Source organism: Panthera pardus, unplaced genomic scaffold (assembly GCF_024362965.1).
Source record: "Panthera pardus isolate Hobbes unplaced genomic scaffold, ASM2436296v1 HiC_scaffold_17, whole genome shotgun sequence".
NCBI lineage: Eukaryota > Metazoa > Chordata > Mammalia > Carnivora > Felidae > Panthera > Panthera pardus.
Genome location: NW_026526732.1, coordinates 105,730,299 through 105,743,554, shown reverse-complemented (window position 1 = coordinate 105,743,554; position 13,256 = coordinate 105,730,299).

Genomic DNA, 13,256 nt, shown 5'->3' with positions numbered 1-13,256 from the left:
GCTTCATGTAATTCCAAGCCCAATGATTGCCTTTAGTTTGGTAGATTTATTTGGTATTGTGTCTAGGTCAAATTAATAATTTCCTCATGATAGTAGCATTTAATCTCTTTTCTTTTCCCTATTTTCCCAAGCTCTCCATCTTGTTAATGAAACTGTGGTACGAGTAGCCAATTGTGCAATAACAGAACACATTCATTTTGAAAAATCACCACACTAAGCAAAATTGGCAATAAGACCCACAGAACTTATGGGAAACGTGAAATTCGGGATATAATATGGCAACATCCAGGCAGAATCTTAGGCAGAAGTATCTTAGCCCTGAGCAACTCAGCTTAAAGACAGATTTTCTCCTAGGAATTTTCCCCTCCTGGTAATGCTCATCTTTGAACACAACTCAGTGACTAAATGGTTGTACTTCCATTGAGAAATCCATTTTTCAACTTCATTATGTGGCCGAGTGATATTTTATCATCTCTTCCCACCTTCCCATATCCCATTCATTTCATTTAGAAGTGTGCCTGAAAGTTTGCATGACAAACAGAAGGGGTGGCTTTTATTTGGTGTTTGCTTTGCCATCCCAGCTCCTCAAAAGGTAGCAATCTGTTTAGGGACTGGGGCCTTGGTTTCCAGAGAGATACAGAATCTCTGGGACATAGTCGGTCAAGGAGTGGCACTAAAAGAAGCAGCCAGAGAATGGAACTCATATCCTGTCCCTTTCCCTTAACTTCCCATGGGAGGGGGCTTGCTAAGATTAAAGAGCCCTGAGGGCAGGACCTGAGAAGCCAGCACAGGAAAGATTTTAGCTGATAAAACACATGAAGGATGTTGAAACTCATTAAACAGGAAACAATCAAGGTACAGAAGACGTTTTAAGACAGTGGATAGAACCTTTGTTCAGACACAGGCATGGGCTGTGACCTTCAGGGAGTAAGGACTGTAAATATCTCAGCCTTTGGCCTGGGGAGTTTTGGATAGAATAGGTGTGGACTGGGGCTCTGGGATGCCCTTTACACATATGCAGAGTAGACCAGTGGAAAGAAGACAGGTGTTGAAGACAACCAGATGTATGTTTCAATTCTGTCCTTTCTACATCTAAGGGGTGACTTGGGCAGGTTATTTAGCCTTCAGGGGTCTCCATAAAATGCTTATCCTTAAAGTCGTGGTAATCGAAACTATACCTTATGGTATCGTGGACAGCGAAGAAGGTGATGTCTGTGAAAGTACCTTCCTCAGTGTCTTAACAGATGGGAGACTTGAACTTCAGAAAAGTTAGTTCCCCTTCCCCATCCTTCTATTCATCTGGGGATGGAAGTGTGAGTACATCGCCTTTTCTCCAAAGGTGCTTTTGGCTTTGTGTAGCAGGTGGGGTGGGGGTGTGGACAGGAGAAGTGGAATCAAGGGCTTGTATGCTAGGATTTTCACTGGACTCGAGAGCAAGAGCTGGAAGAGAGCTTCAAACGTCTTTCTAGTGGGTTGGCCCAGTCATAGGATAAGAATGGGGCAGGGTTTCAGAGCAAGTGATCTGCTTCAGGAACAAAAATCAAAACTAGATCTGGAGCCCAGTGCAAGAGAGTGAAGGATTCTGGATAACAATAATTTTCAGAGTAATGGAGAAGATAAATTCCACTTGTTTTAAAATTTTTATAAATGTTGTATTTATTTTTCAGAGAGAGCAAGCATGAGTGGGGGAGGGGTGGGGGGGGGTACAGAGGATCTGAAGCAGGCTCTGTGCTGACAGCAGGAAGCCCGACGTGGGGCTCTAACTCAGGAACCATGAGAGCATGACCTGAGCCAAAGTCAGAAGTTCAACCAGCTGAGCCACCCAGATAAATTCCATTCTTGAATGATTTTAGTCACTTAATTCCACAATTCAAAGCGAGCTTTGTGGAAGATTAGCGGTAAGGGCACTCCATGTGCTAAAACTAATGAATGCACTGAGGGTTCTTCAGGGAGAGGCGGCTTTACACTTCATTACAGTTAAGAAGTTCATGGGTAACATGAGCTGTGTGCAGAGCTATTGATAGCCTAGGCTCAGTTTCTCTAGCTACAGGATGGTAATAAAAGTATGAGCCCTTCCCACATGCTGTTATTGGGCCAGTTGCGTCCCCTCAAAGTTCTTTTTTTTTAAACATTTTTTAAAATGTTCGTTTATTTTTTGAGCGATGGAGCATGAGCAGGGGAGGTGCAGAGAGAGAGGGAGACACAGAATCCGAAGCAGGCTCCAGGCTCTGAGCCGTCAGCACAGAGCCCAACGTGGGGCTTGAACTCACGGACCGTGAGATCATGACCTGGGTTCAAGTTGGACGCTTCACCAACTGAGCCACCCAGGCGCCCCACCCCTAAAAATTCTTACGTTGAGGTCCTAACCCCCAGTTCCTCAGTTTGTGACCGTGCTTGGAGATAGGGCCATTTTAGAGATGGTTATGTTAAAATGAGGTCATAAAGGTGGGCCCAAACGAACACGACTGGTGTCCCTATGAGAAGAAACCATTAGGACACCGATAAGTACAGAGGCAAGACCAAGGGAACATGTAGAGAGAAGGCGGCCACTGACAGTCACGGAGAGAAGCCTCAGAAGAAACGGACCCTGCCACACCCTAATCCCAAACTTCTAGTCCCCAGAATAGTGAAAAAAATAAATTTCTGTTGTTTAAGCCTCATATATATTGTGATATTGTATCATGGCACACCTAGCAAACTAATACACATGCCCAGAGATTAAAAAAAAAAAAAAAAAAAAAGATAATTTTTTAGAGCAACTTTAAATTCACAGCAAAATTGAGAGAAAGATATGGAGATTTCCCACATACACGCTGGTCTCCACTCATGGCCAGCCTCTCCCATTACTGACATCCCCAACCTGAGCACTACACTTGTGACAGCGGATGAACTTACATTGAGACATCATAATCACCCCAAGCTCACAGCTTGCATTAAAGTTCACTCTTGGTGTTGTACATTCTATGGGTTTGGACCTATGGTCAACGAGATGTTTCCATCGTTATAGTGTCATACGGAGAATGAAGTATTAATATAACAAAGTGCCAACAATGGGGCAGATTTTACTTAAGACAAATCTAATCCTAATATTTGGGGAAGAGTATCAGAGCAGCTAGTGGAGTGGGTATAGACCAAGGCTATGTGAGGCCATTCTGCAAAAGGTTGGCTGTGAAAAGGGGTCGTCCATGTACCTTCTTGAAGGGAGCATTTGTCGTGGATGCCGCGGTGCACCGCTGGGACTCTCCCTTCAGGACTGAGAGAGACACTTGCTCCTCTAGCCGCCAGGCGTGTTGCTGGCTGATGGCTCGCAGCCGGGTTCCTCTCTCACGGTGCCCTGCAAAGGGTGCCCTGCCTCCCCGGAGGTCATGCAGGAATCCGCTTGCATCTAAAGACTGAGTGATGCTGCATGGCCCAGCCCCCTTGCCTAAACTGGGAACGTTTTGAAGGGCTACCTACCTCCAGACTTCCTGTGGGATCAGCGGAGGCCTCTGTTGTGACTGCACCACAGTTTGATCCTCTCTCTGCCCTCTCTAGCTCCCCTTAGTCCCTCATGGGTGTTTCCGTGCACGTTCCCCAATAAATTTCATGCAAGCGAACCTCCGTCTCAGCGGCTGTGTTCCTGGACATGTGACCAATGACATCACAGACGGTCTCCTGTTGTTACTGATGCACAAATGCTGTTCTTTGTGAAGAGGAAGTTGAAGTATTTGCCGGTGTGAGCCTTCCGCAAGGCAGACTGAGGGAATGAATGGGGAAAATTTTTTAACATTTAATGATATGTCATGCCTTCTGAAAGGAAGTGTCACTTTTTCTTAATAAGCCCACGGCAGCCAAAGTCACCTGGGATCCACACATTTCAAGTTCTTCAGCCATAATTAGAGAGCTGCCAGTCAATGACCTTGCAGGCTGCTCTAGGACCCTGTAACATGGAAGCCTGGCTCCTGACCTTGAGTGTGGCCACCCAACGTGTTTTGGGATGTGGTTGCTTACCCGAGTGAGGCCGCTTTGAAAGCAGTCTAGTGCTTTTCTTGATTTTTAGAGCGACTATATACTAAAGACAAACAAGGAAAAACTCAGGCTCTCGAACCTGCTATGAACTCTTGAGAGCACCCATGTGCTACGAAGCATGGGACCTAAGAAAAGTCAACCTTCCTGTTCATCTGTTTCCTCACCTGTCACTGTGGACAAAGAAGAAAGAAGGTTGGCTGTGATCCCAAATCTCCATTTCTTTGACCGACTGTTGTCAGGGGCTCAGAAGCAAGGGGAATGCTTTGGCTATTTCTCTTCCTCATTAGCACTTCTTTTTTTTTTTAATATATTTTTTTAATGTTTACTTACTTTTGAGAGAGAGAGAGAGAGAGAGAGAGAGAGATACAGGATGTGAACAGGGGAGGGCCAGAGAGAGAGGGAGAGACAGAATCCAAAGCAGGCTCCAGGCTCCGAGCTGTCAGCACAGAGCCCGACACAGGGCTCGAACTCACGAACCGCGAGATCATGACCTGAGCCAAAGTCGGACTCTTAACTGACTGAGCCACCCAAGCACCCTTCCTCACAAGCACTTCAATGGGCAATAATATTCCCACAGGGAAGCCAGACCTGGGAAGTGGGCTGGACCATGTTACTGGGAGCCTCAAGACACCTTTTGTTTTTCTGGTCCAAGGCCACAGGTCTTTGGTTTCTTTCCCCTCTAATCTTGACTCTCAATGCCTAAAAGGAACTCGGAGACAAGCACCTCAAATATAAGCAAATATTTGCCTTTCAACCTTGGAACGGTGGCCCAAGCTGCAGGCTCCAGGTTCCTTACTTCTGCTACCACTGGGGTCAGTGGGGCCACCTCTGACCTGCGCCATCTGTAGAGGATCTCCGCTCCAGCCCCAGCCTTCCAGCCTCTGTCGCTATGATACTAAAGCCTTTTACTTCTCAGTTCAGTTGTGCCCACGTCTAAGCTAAGTCCAACCATTTTGGAAAGCACGCTCGGAGAATCATGCACTCTGGGGCTTAGGGCATGGGACTTGCAGCTATCAGTCTGGGTTAGGTATGCCAAGGATGAGTCCTGAGTCCTGAGGGTCTTAGCCTGTTCTATTTCCTTTATCCCCTAGATCAGCGGTGTCAGGTTTACCGAACATCTGTCGTGCCGTGACTGTTCCCTACTCTCTTGTCCACCTTGCAGGACCAGAGCCCTGACTTCCTCTCTGGACAGTTCCTCTGTCCTGGCTGGAGCCCTGCTTCATTGGTCAGCCACTTGGGATCGATCGTCCTTGCCAGGCATGTTTGGCTGCTGCCCCCTGTAGTATCCTAGACTCCTTAGGGCTCACCGTCCAGGTCAAGCACCTGTTACCCAGCCCCTGGGAACTCTGGGAATCTGATGACTGCTCACTCCCTGTGGGTCCAGCCCAGCTTTGTTTCCTCTCCTTCCCCATTAGCTTTCTCTACTGAGGTCTCAGAACACTGCAAGAAAGAGTTTTTTCTTCCTTCTAATCCTTATCCCTACCACTTCACAAGCTGCTATTGCTTTCTAGCCCTGTCCCAGAACGGAGCTCGGTAGAGAAGTTCTTAAAAATAACAAGTTCTCCCCAATAGATTTTTTTGAAAAACAGAAGAAGACCCTATTATTTTATGTCTTAATCAGTGTTGGTAGCAAGGCTCTCCTGTACATGATGGACCTACTTGGACTTTGGTGTTTTCTCCTAGCTGTGGTCCCCTGATCTTAAAATTTAGGATCAGACGGGCTTTAGGCTTTAGGACTGATTTTGTTCTTAATCCAGAGGAAAGAAGCCTTGTGTGAACAAGCTGATTCAATAGTAACTAAACAGGTCTTTTTGTTTTGTTTTGTTTTTGACCATGTGCCCCAGTCGTGGCACCTGGGGTCCACATTTCTCCTGAGACCTACTTTCCACAGTGTAGCAGGCCTAATAACAAGCCTGTGCCCTGTGTTGATAGACTTCTCTGACCTTAGGCCCGCATAAAGCTGGGTCTCCACCTAGTTCCAAACCTTCTCCAACCTTCTCTTTTCCTCTAGCTCCTCCCTGACCATAGCCAATGTCTGTTTCCAGATGTTCTTTACCACTAATTCTGCCCATTACCCAGAAACCTCCTTGACCTTCCACAGGAACGCCTTCTTGCCCAGTATTTGCTCGAAGTGCCATCTATTTCCCATTTCAATATTTCCAAATACATTTATTACTTTAACTCTTGCTGAACATCTCCACTGTGTTTATGATTGCGGGAAAAAAAAAACAAACCCAGTCTCCACCTGCAAGGAGCTTATCGCGTACTAAAGGAAAGAGATAATTCACTAGAATATATTAATAGTGGATAACTCTGCAAAAGATGTTATCTACATTGGCCCATTTTATTCTCGAAACCCTACGAGGGAGACGTTGTCTCCACTTTATAGATGTGGAAGGTAAGGTTCAGCTAGGCTAAGTAACTTGGTCCGGATCACACAGGCAGGAAGGGGTGGAGCTGGGTTTAGAGCCCAGGTCAGCCTGACTTTGCCGTACTAGTAACCCTTATCTTGTGCGACCACAGGTCTAAGTACGGTGTGTCGATTCACACGGAAACAACCGACTGACTTCTGGTTGGACTTCCATTGACCTGGGAGAGACTTAGTGGCTCTGCAAGATGGTGCCTTCTAACTCATTAGCGGAGTTCATCCTCCCATGTTAGGCTTTTGGTCCATGGATCTTCTTTATAAAGTTTTTTTTTTTTTAATATTTTATTTATTTATTTATTTATTTATTTATTTATTTATTTTGAGAGAGAACTAGAGAGCAGTGGAGGGACAGAGAAGGAGACAGAATCCCAAGCAGGTTCTGCACTGTCAATGCAGAGCCCGATGTGGGGCTTGCACCCACGAACCATGAGTTCGTGACCTGAGCCGAAATCAAGAGTAGGATGCTCAACCGACTGAGCCACCCAGGAGCTCCCATGGGTCTTCTTTAAATTCTCTACATGTTTTATAATATTCTGTGTAGGCGTCTTGCATCTTTTTGAAAAATTGAAGTTGAAAGAATTGAAAAAGATTTATTACTCTTATATCCAGAATCCTTGCTGAATGTATTCACATATTCGAATGGCTTATCTTTAGATTTTTTCTAAAATTTTCTACGTATGCAATCTAGTTATATGCAAATAAAGACAGCCTCCTTCTTTTCTAATACTTGTATCTTTTATTTCTTTTTCTTGCCCTACTGTTTTCGTATTATTTCATTATCTGAATAAATGAAGCATAGTTAGGGTGTCATAGGGTACACTTTGACTGATTTCACAAGTTTCTGTTGTCTTTACCTTATTAGAACTGAGTCTTGTTCAGTAGTGGCCCTTATGCGGCCTACACTCTGATGTCAGCCAGCGTTAGGAGTGGGTGGCATCCAGAGTTGCTAAGAGTTGGATCCGTGTAGCTATAGGAGAGCTTCTATCTATGACTCATTTATTAGTAAGGGTTTCGTTCTATTCTGCATAGGTCACAGAAGACTTGTTAGCACCAGTTTGTGTTTATTTTTTATTCCTTTATGCACAGACAACATCTCAGAAGCTTGAGAGAGAAGAAGGGAGGGAGGGTCCTGGGAGGGAGGGAGACAGAGAGAAAGAGAGAGAGAGAGAGAGAGAGAGAGAGAGAGAGAAACTGCATTTGTTAAAAAGCTTTCTCAAGCCTTCTCTTTTTTGCAGTCAACACTGCCATAATACCTTGAGAACCTCCTTAGTGTCCCCTCTATGCTGCTATGAGGCCTATATAGTTCCCATAGGGGCTACAGAATCAAGTAACGGTTAACTTTGGGTAAATCCAACGCTCACTTTGTTACTAGGCTGGAGAGGTCAGAATTACTGGGGTCTTACAAAGTAGCACCCAGCCCCCATTTCAGAGAAAGGCACACTATCATTTATCTTAGTAAATACTCTCCTTGAGATTGTCTTTAGTTGAGCATTAATGCTGATGCCTTACTCTATATGGCAATCCTGATATTCGCTTTTTAGTTTTTTCTTCCTTTTTTAAAAAAGTGTATTTATTTATTTATTTTGTGAGAGAGAGAGAAAGAGAGCACAAGCAAGTGGGGGAGGGACAGAAAGAGAGGGGGAGAGAGAATTCCAAGCAGGCTCCACACTGACAGTGTCCCCATGCGGGGCTTGATCTCACGAACCATGAGATCACGACCTGAGCAGAAATCAAGAGTTGGATGCGTAACCAACTGAGACACCCAGGTGCTCTTGTTGTTCTCTTTTTAAACCTGGGTAAGTAGGGTGCCTGGGTGGCTCAGTCGGTTGAGCGACCCACTTCGGCTCAGGTCATGATCTCACAGTTTTTGAGTTTGAGCCCTGCATCGGGCTCTGTGCTGACGGCTTGGAGCCTGGAGCCTGTTTCTGATTCTGTGTCTCCTTCTCTTTCTGCCCCTCCCCCACTCGTGCTCTGTCTCTGTCTCAGAAATAAATAAACATAAAAAAAAAATTAAAGAAAAAATAAACCTGGGTAAGTATTAGTGGGGGCAATTGTGGAAATATATAAGATTAAGACTCATAGAGTATAAGGCTGAATACTTCAAATCTTCAGGTTTATGGACATTAGATATGTACTCCTCAAAGTAACTTCTTGACTTCATGGCTGATATTTATTGACCAGTAGAAATATGGAAAAAACATCATTATTTCTTTCAGTGAAGAAGAGGGTAAAGGCTACAGAAAGAAGGCTGGGGATAGTGACTGAGGATCAAAAGTCAGGTTTTTTTAACTAGTACAAAGTTTTTCCAGTATATCATTTTTCACTTAGCATGCCAATGTGATTGCATAATTTTGAACAAAAAAATTGAGAATTGAGATATATGACTTGATAGTTATGTTTGTCTACCTATCTAATATATATTCACATCTAATAGACATATAGTTTCAACCCACGTACTCAACTGCACCAGAAATAGCTTTTTTAAAAATCACAATTTAATCTTCCTTTTGGTCATTGCCTCATCTTAAGTAAAAATATATGTTATTATATATTACACATGATTTGTATATAGTTTATATTTCATATAAACCATATTTATATATGTATATCCATTTAAGGTAAACTATTCCCTCTAGGCCAATTTCAATCAGTTCAGGATATATTCTCCTTATCCCATCCCCATTCCTATCTTCCTGAGATTGCATTTAAGTTCTAGAAACTTCCATCAGCTTCATACATCAATGGAAAGAAAACCTTGAACTCTTAGGCATGCTGTATCATATATTGGCTTCTATTGTGTACCATCTGGTCCTTGGGCATAAGTCATCCTCCATGCTGGCATCTGCTGAGACTTCTGTGAATATATCTGGTTCTTGGCCATATGGCTTGTCCCACTTTCTTTCTCCTCTTCTCCTTCTCCTAATTTCCATGCCCTTTCCTCAGTTGTGTGCAGAGGATTTAGTTATTGTCCCATGACTCTCTGAAGTCATGGGAAACATAGAGAGGTTGCCTTATCCCTCCCTTCTGACAACTTCATAGCCATGTCTTCTCCACACTGTCTGCCAGGATAGCAGAGGGAATGTTTGTGAGTCTTCAATTTCCAAGATTTCAGGTGGGACGATAGACAAAGTATTTCTTTTCTTGAACCCCCCAAACTTATCATTTGATTTCTTCCACACTGTCAATCTAGGACTTAACCTCAGGGCCTAGGACTCAGAAATCTTATAAGAATGAATGACTTTCCTTCTTCTCCATCTCTTCTCTCTCTCAGGCCCAGAAGAATCCTAATTTACTCTGTGGGCGGAATAAACCCATTTTGAAATTGGAAAATAAATTCTTCATGTACTATTTTAAATCTTTTGGTTTTATCCACAGACTTGGTTTTTCACAACTGAAAGCTAAGAATTTGATGTTTGACTCCATGGTAATGATTCATGTCTGTAAGTCCAAATGAGATAGGGGACAGGTCATGAAGTTAAAAGGCGTTTGTGTGTGTAAAAAACATTGACTACACTTGTCTTACATTTGTCTGCATGTCCTTCCAAGCATCCATCCATCTATCCATCTGTGCATCCATCCATCCATCCATCCACCCATCCATTTATCCATTGATCCTCTGAATACTCCAGAAAAGATGTGGACCATACTGTTTGACTTGAGCATGACAGGGCAAAATATGAAAAATGAAGGCATATTAGAAATTTCAGAACATATGGGGCACCTGGGTGGCTCCGTCGGTTAAGCGTCCAACTTCAGCTCAGGTCATGATCTCATGATCTGTGAGTTCGAGCCCCGCATCGGGCTCTGTGCTGACAGCTCGGAGCCTGGAGCCTGCTTTGGATTCTGTGTCTCCCTCTCTCTCTGACCCTCCCCCATTCATGCTCTCTCTCTGTCTCAAAAATAAATAAACATTAAAAAAAATTAATAAGGACCCTGAAGAGATCTATATTCTGTTTCCTGAAACCTGAGATTATGTTAGGTTACCTGGCAAGGGGGAATTAAGGTTGCAGATGGAATGAAATTTGCTAATCCAGGTGAGCTAAGAAGATTATCTTGCATTATCCAGGTGGAATATCCAGATCCTCACAAGGGTTCCCATAAGTGGAAGGGGGAGGTCAGAATCAGAGATCTGAAGATTCTTGACTGCTGGCTTTGAAGATGGAAAAAGGGGCTGCAAGCCAAAGAGTATAGGCAGCCTCTAAAAGCTGGAAAAGGCAAGGAAATGAATTCTCTCTTAGAGCCTCCAGAAGGAATGCAGCCCACTGATACTTTGATTTTAACGCAGTGAGACCCATTTTTGACTTCCGACCTGCAGAACTGTAAGATAATGCATTGTATTGTTTTAAGCCAGTTAATGTGTAGTAATTTGTTATAGCAACAATAAAAAACTAATATGGTAGCTGTAACCATATAATCATAAATAATGACTATATAATGACTGTATAGTCATGAATGAATTTAAATGAGTTTAAAATGTGGCAAACCAACAATGCAGAAAATGGATTTTAATAAATTAAAAAAAATAAAACACTTAGGTGCCACCTGGTGGCTGAAATCTTGCAGTAAATGATTTGAAATGACCTCAGCTTATAGCTATTTCCTAAAGAGAATACAAGTGCTGTGCTCCAAGCATGGCACTAAGCTGTGGTTTCTGGTCAAATGATTTTAAAAAGGTTGAAATGATTCATTGGATTGCCAAATAATACAGTGACAAAAGGACCTCAACTTGCATTTTATTGCAAGGACATGTGACAGAAAATAGGCAGCCTATTGAGACCTTCCTAGGAAGCATTAGCCAGCAGATGGCGCCAGCAGATGGCTGGGGGTAATTTTCTCTTACTCAAACCTTACTCCATGAAATCTATCAGACCTTGACTCTCCCAATATTAGTTATAGACAACTAACACTTTTCCAAACTCATATAAAATATGGTGAAAATATAGCATTGTTTCCACCCGAAAGCACTCCTTAACCTTTCTTATAGGGAAAATCTGGACCCATATTAGCATGCACGGCTGAGTTAAAAACCACCCTGTTAGGGTGGCTCCTGTTAAAAACGCCCAGAAACATTAGTGTTACTGGGAAAGTGAAAAGAATTGAAAGCACCCATCAGGGCTAGGGGGAGGGGGAAAAGGAAGTTGTTATTTAACGGGCATGGCGTTTCAGTTTTGCAAGATGAGAAAGTTCTGGAGATTTGTTTCACAATAATGTAAATATGCTTCACCCTGCTGAACTGTACATTTAAAAATGGTTAAGATGCGGCACCTGGGTGGCTCAGTCAGGTAAGCCTTTGACTCTTGGTTTCAGACAGGTCATGATCTCATGGTTTCATGAGTTTGAGCCCCATATCCAGCTCTGTGTTGACAGTGTGGAGTCTGCTTGGGATTCTCTCTCTCCCTCTCTCTCTGCCCCTCCCCAACTCATGCTGTCTCTATCTCAAAATAAATAAAAATGAAGAAAAAAAATCTTAGGAGCACCTGGGTGGCCCAGTCACTTAGGCAGGCGACTTCAGCTCAGGTCATGATCTCACAGTTTGTGGGTTCGAAATCCGCATTGGGCTCTATGCTGACAGCTCAGAGCCTGGAGTCTGCTTAGGATTCTCTGTCTCCTTCTCCCTGCCTGTCCCTTCCCCACTTGTGCTCTTTCTCAAAAATAAATAAATAAACATTAAAATAATTTAAATAATAAAAAAATAAATAAAATCTTAGTTAAAAATTAAAATGGTAAAAGGTAATAAATTTTATGAGGTGTGTTTTTTACTACAACAAGGAAAGTGCAAGGTAGTGGGGCATGCAGAGCAGAGGATGATGGAGGGCAAATCCACCCTCCCACAGGGCATGCAGGTCTTTGGCTGAGGCTCCATGAAGGTCCCTATAGGCTGGAGAGGTATGTTGGTAGCTGTGGCATTTGAGCAGGACCTATATCTCGGATAGTGGGCCCTTTTCAGATGGTCCCAAGAGCTGCTTCCCTCATGCCATTTTTATACGATTCAACTACGGGGGCACCTGGGTGGCTCAGTCGGTTAAGCATCCGACTTCAGCTCAGGTCATGATCTTACGGTGTGTGAGTTCAAGCCCAGCGTTGGGATCTGGGCTGACAGCTCGGAGCCTGGAACCTGCTTCGGATTCTCTGTCTACTTCTCTCTCTCTCTCTCTCTGCTCCTCCCCTGCTTGTGCTCTCTCTCTTAAAAATAAACAATTAAAAAAAAAAAGATTATATGACTCAACTGCAAAAGCATAGCTTTACGCTCTTATCTTCTAACCTGATTTTCTGCTAGTCATTGCAAAAGTCCAATTTTCCCATCAGCCGTGGGTCACTTCCTGCTGGTATAAATACATGGTCACATTATGCTCAGATCTTTCCATCATAATTTTTCAAATTATTTATAACTTTCATTACTTTTATTATAATTTATTATAATTTTATTATAACTTTTATAAAGACCCCTGAGTCTTGAGGCTGAACTTAATCATGTTAACCTATTCTAAGGAAACCTTTCAGGATTTGAGCAGACTTAATTCTCTTCGTCTTTTCACCAGCCTATAACCTTCCTTATATTAACTTTCCAGAAACCAGGAGCAAGTGGAGGTGCAGAGCATCTGTGTGAAGTCAGACAACACACCTGCTTCCACCACTGAATCCTCTTTCCACCATTTGCCTGCTGTGTGAATTGGGACACCTCAGTTAGTTTAAGAACTGCCTAAAATGGTCCTTTCGGATTTGGTTCTTTTCCCCGCACAGTCTAATGGCCAACAAAGTAACCTGGGTGATGTTATGAAATTGATGAATGTTCTGCTTTACGTTCGTGCTTTTGAAGTTT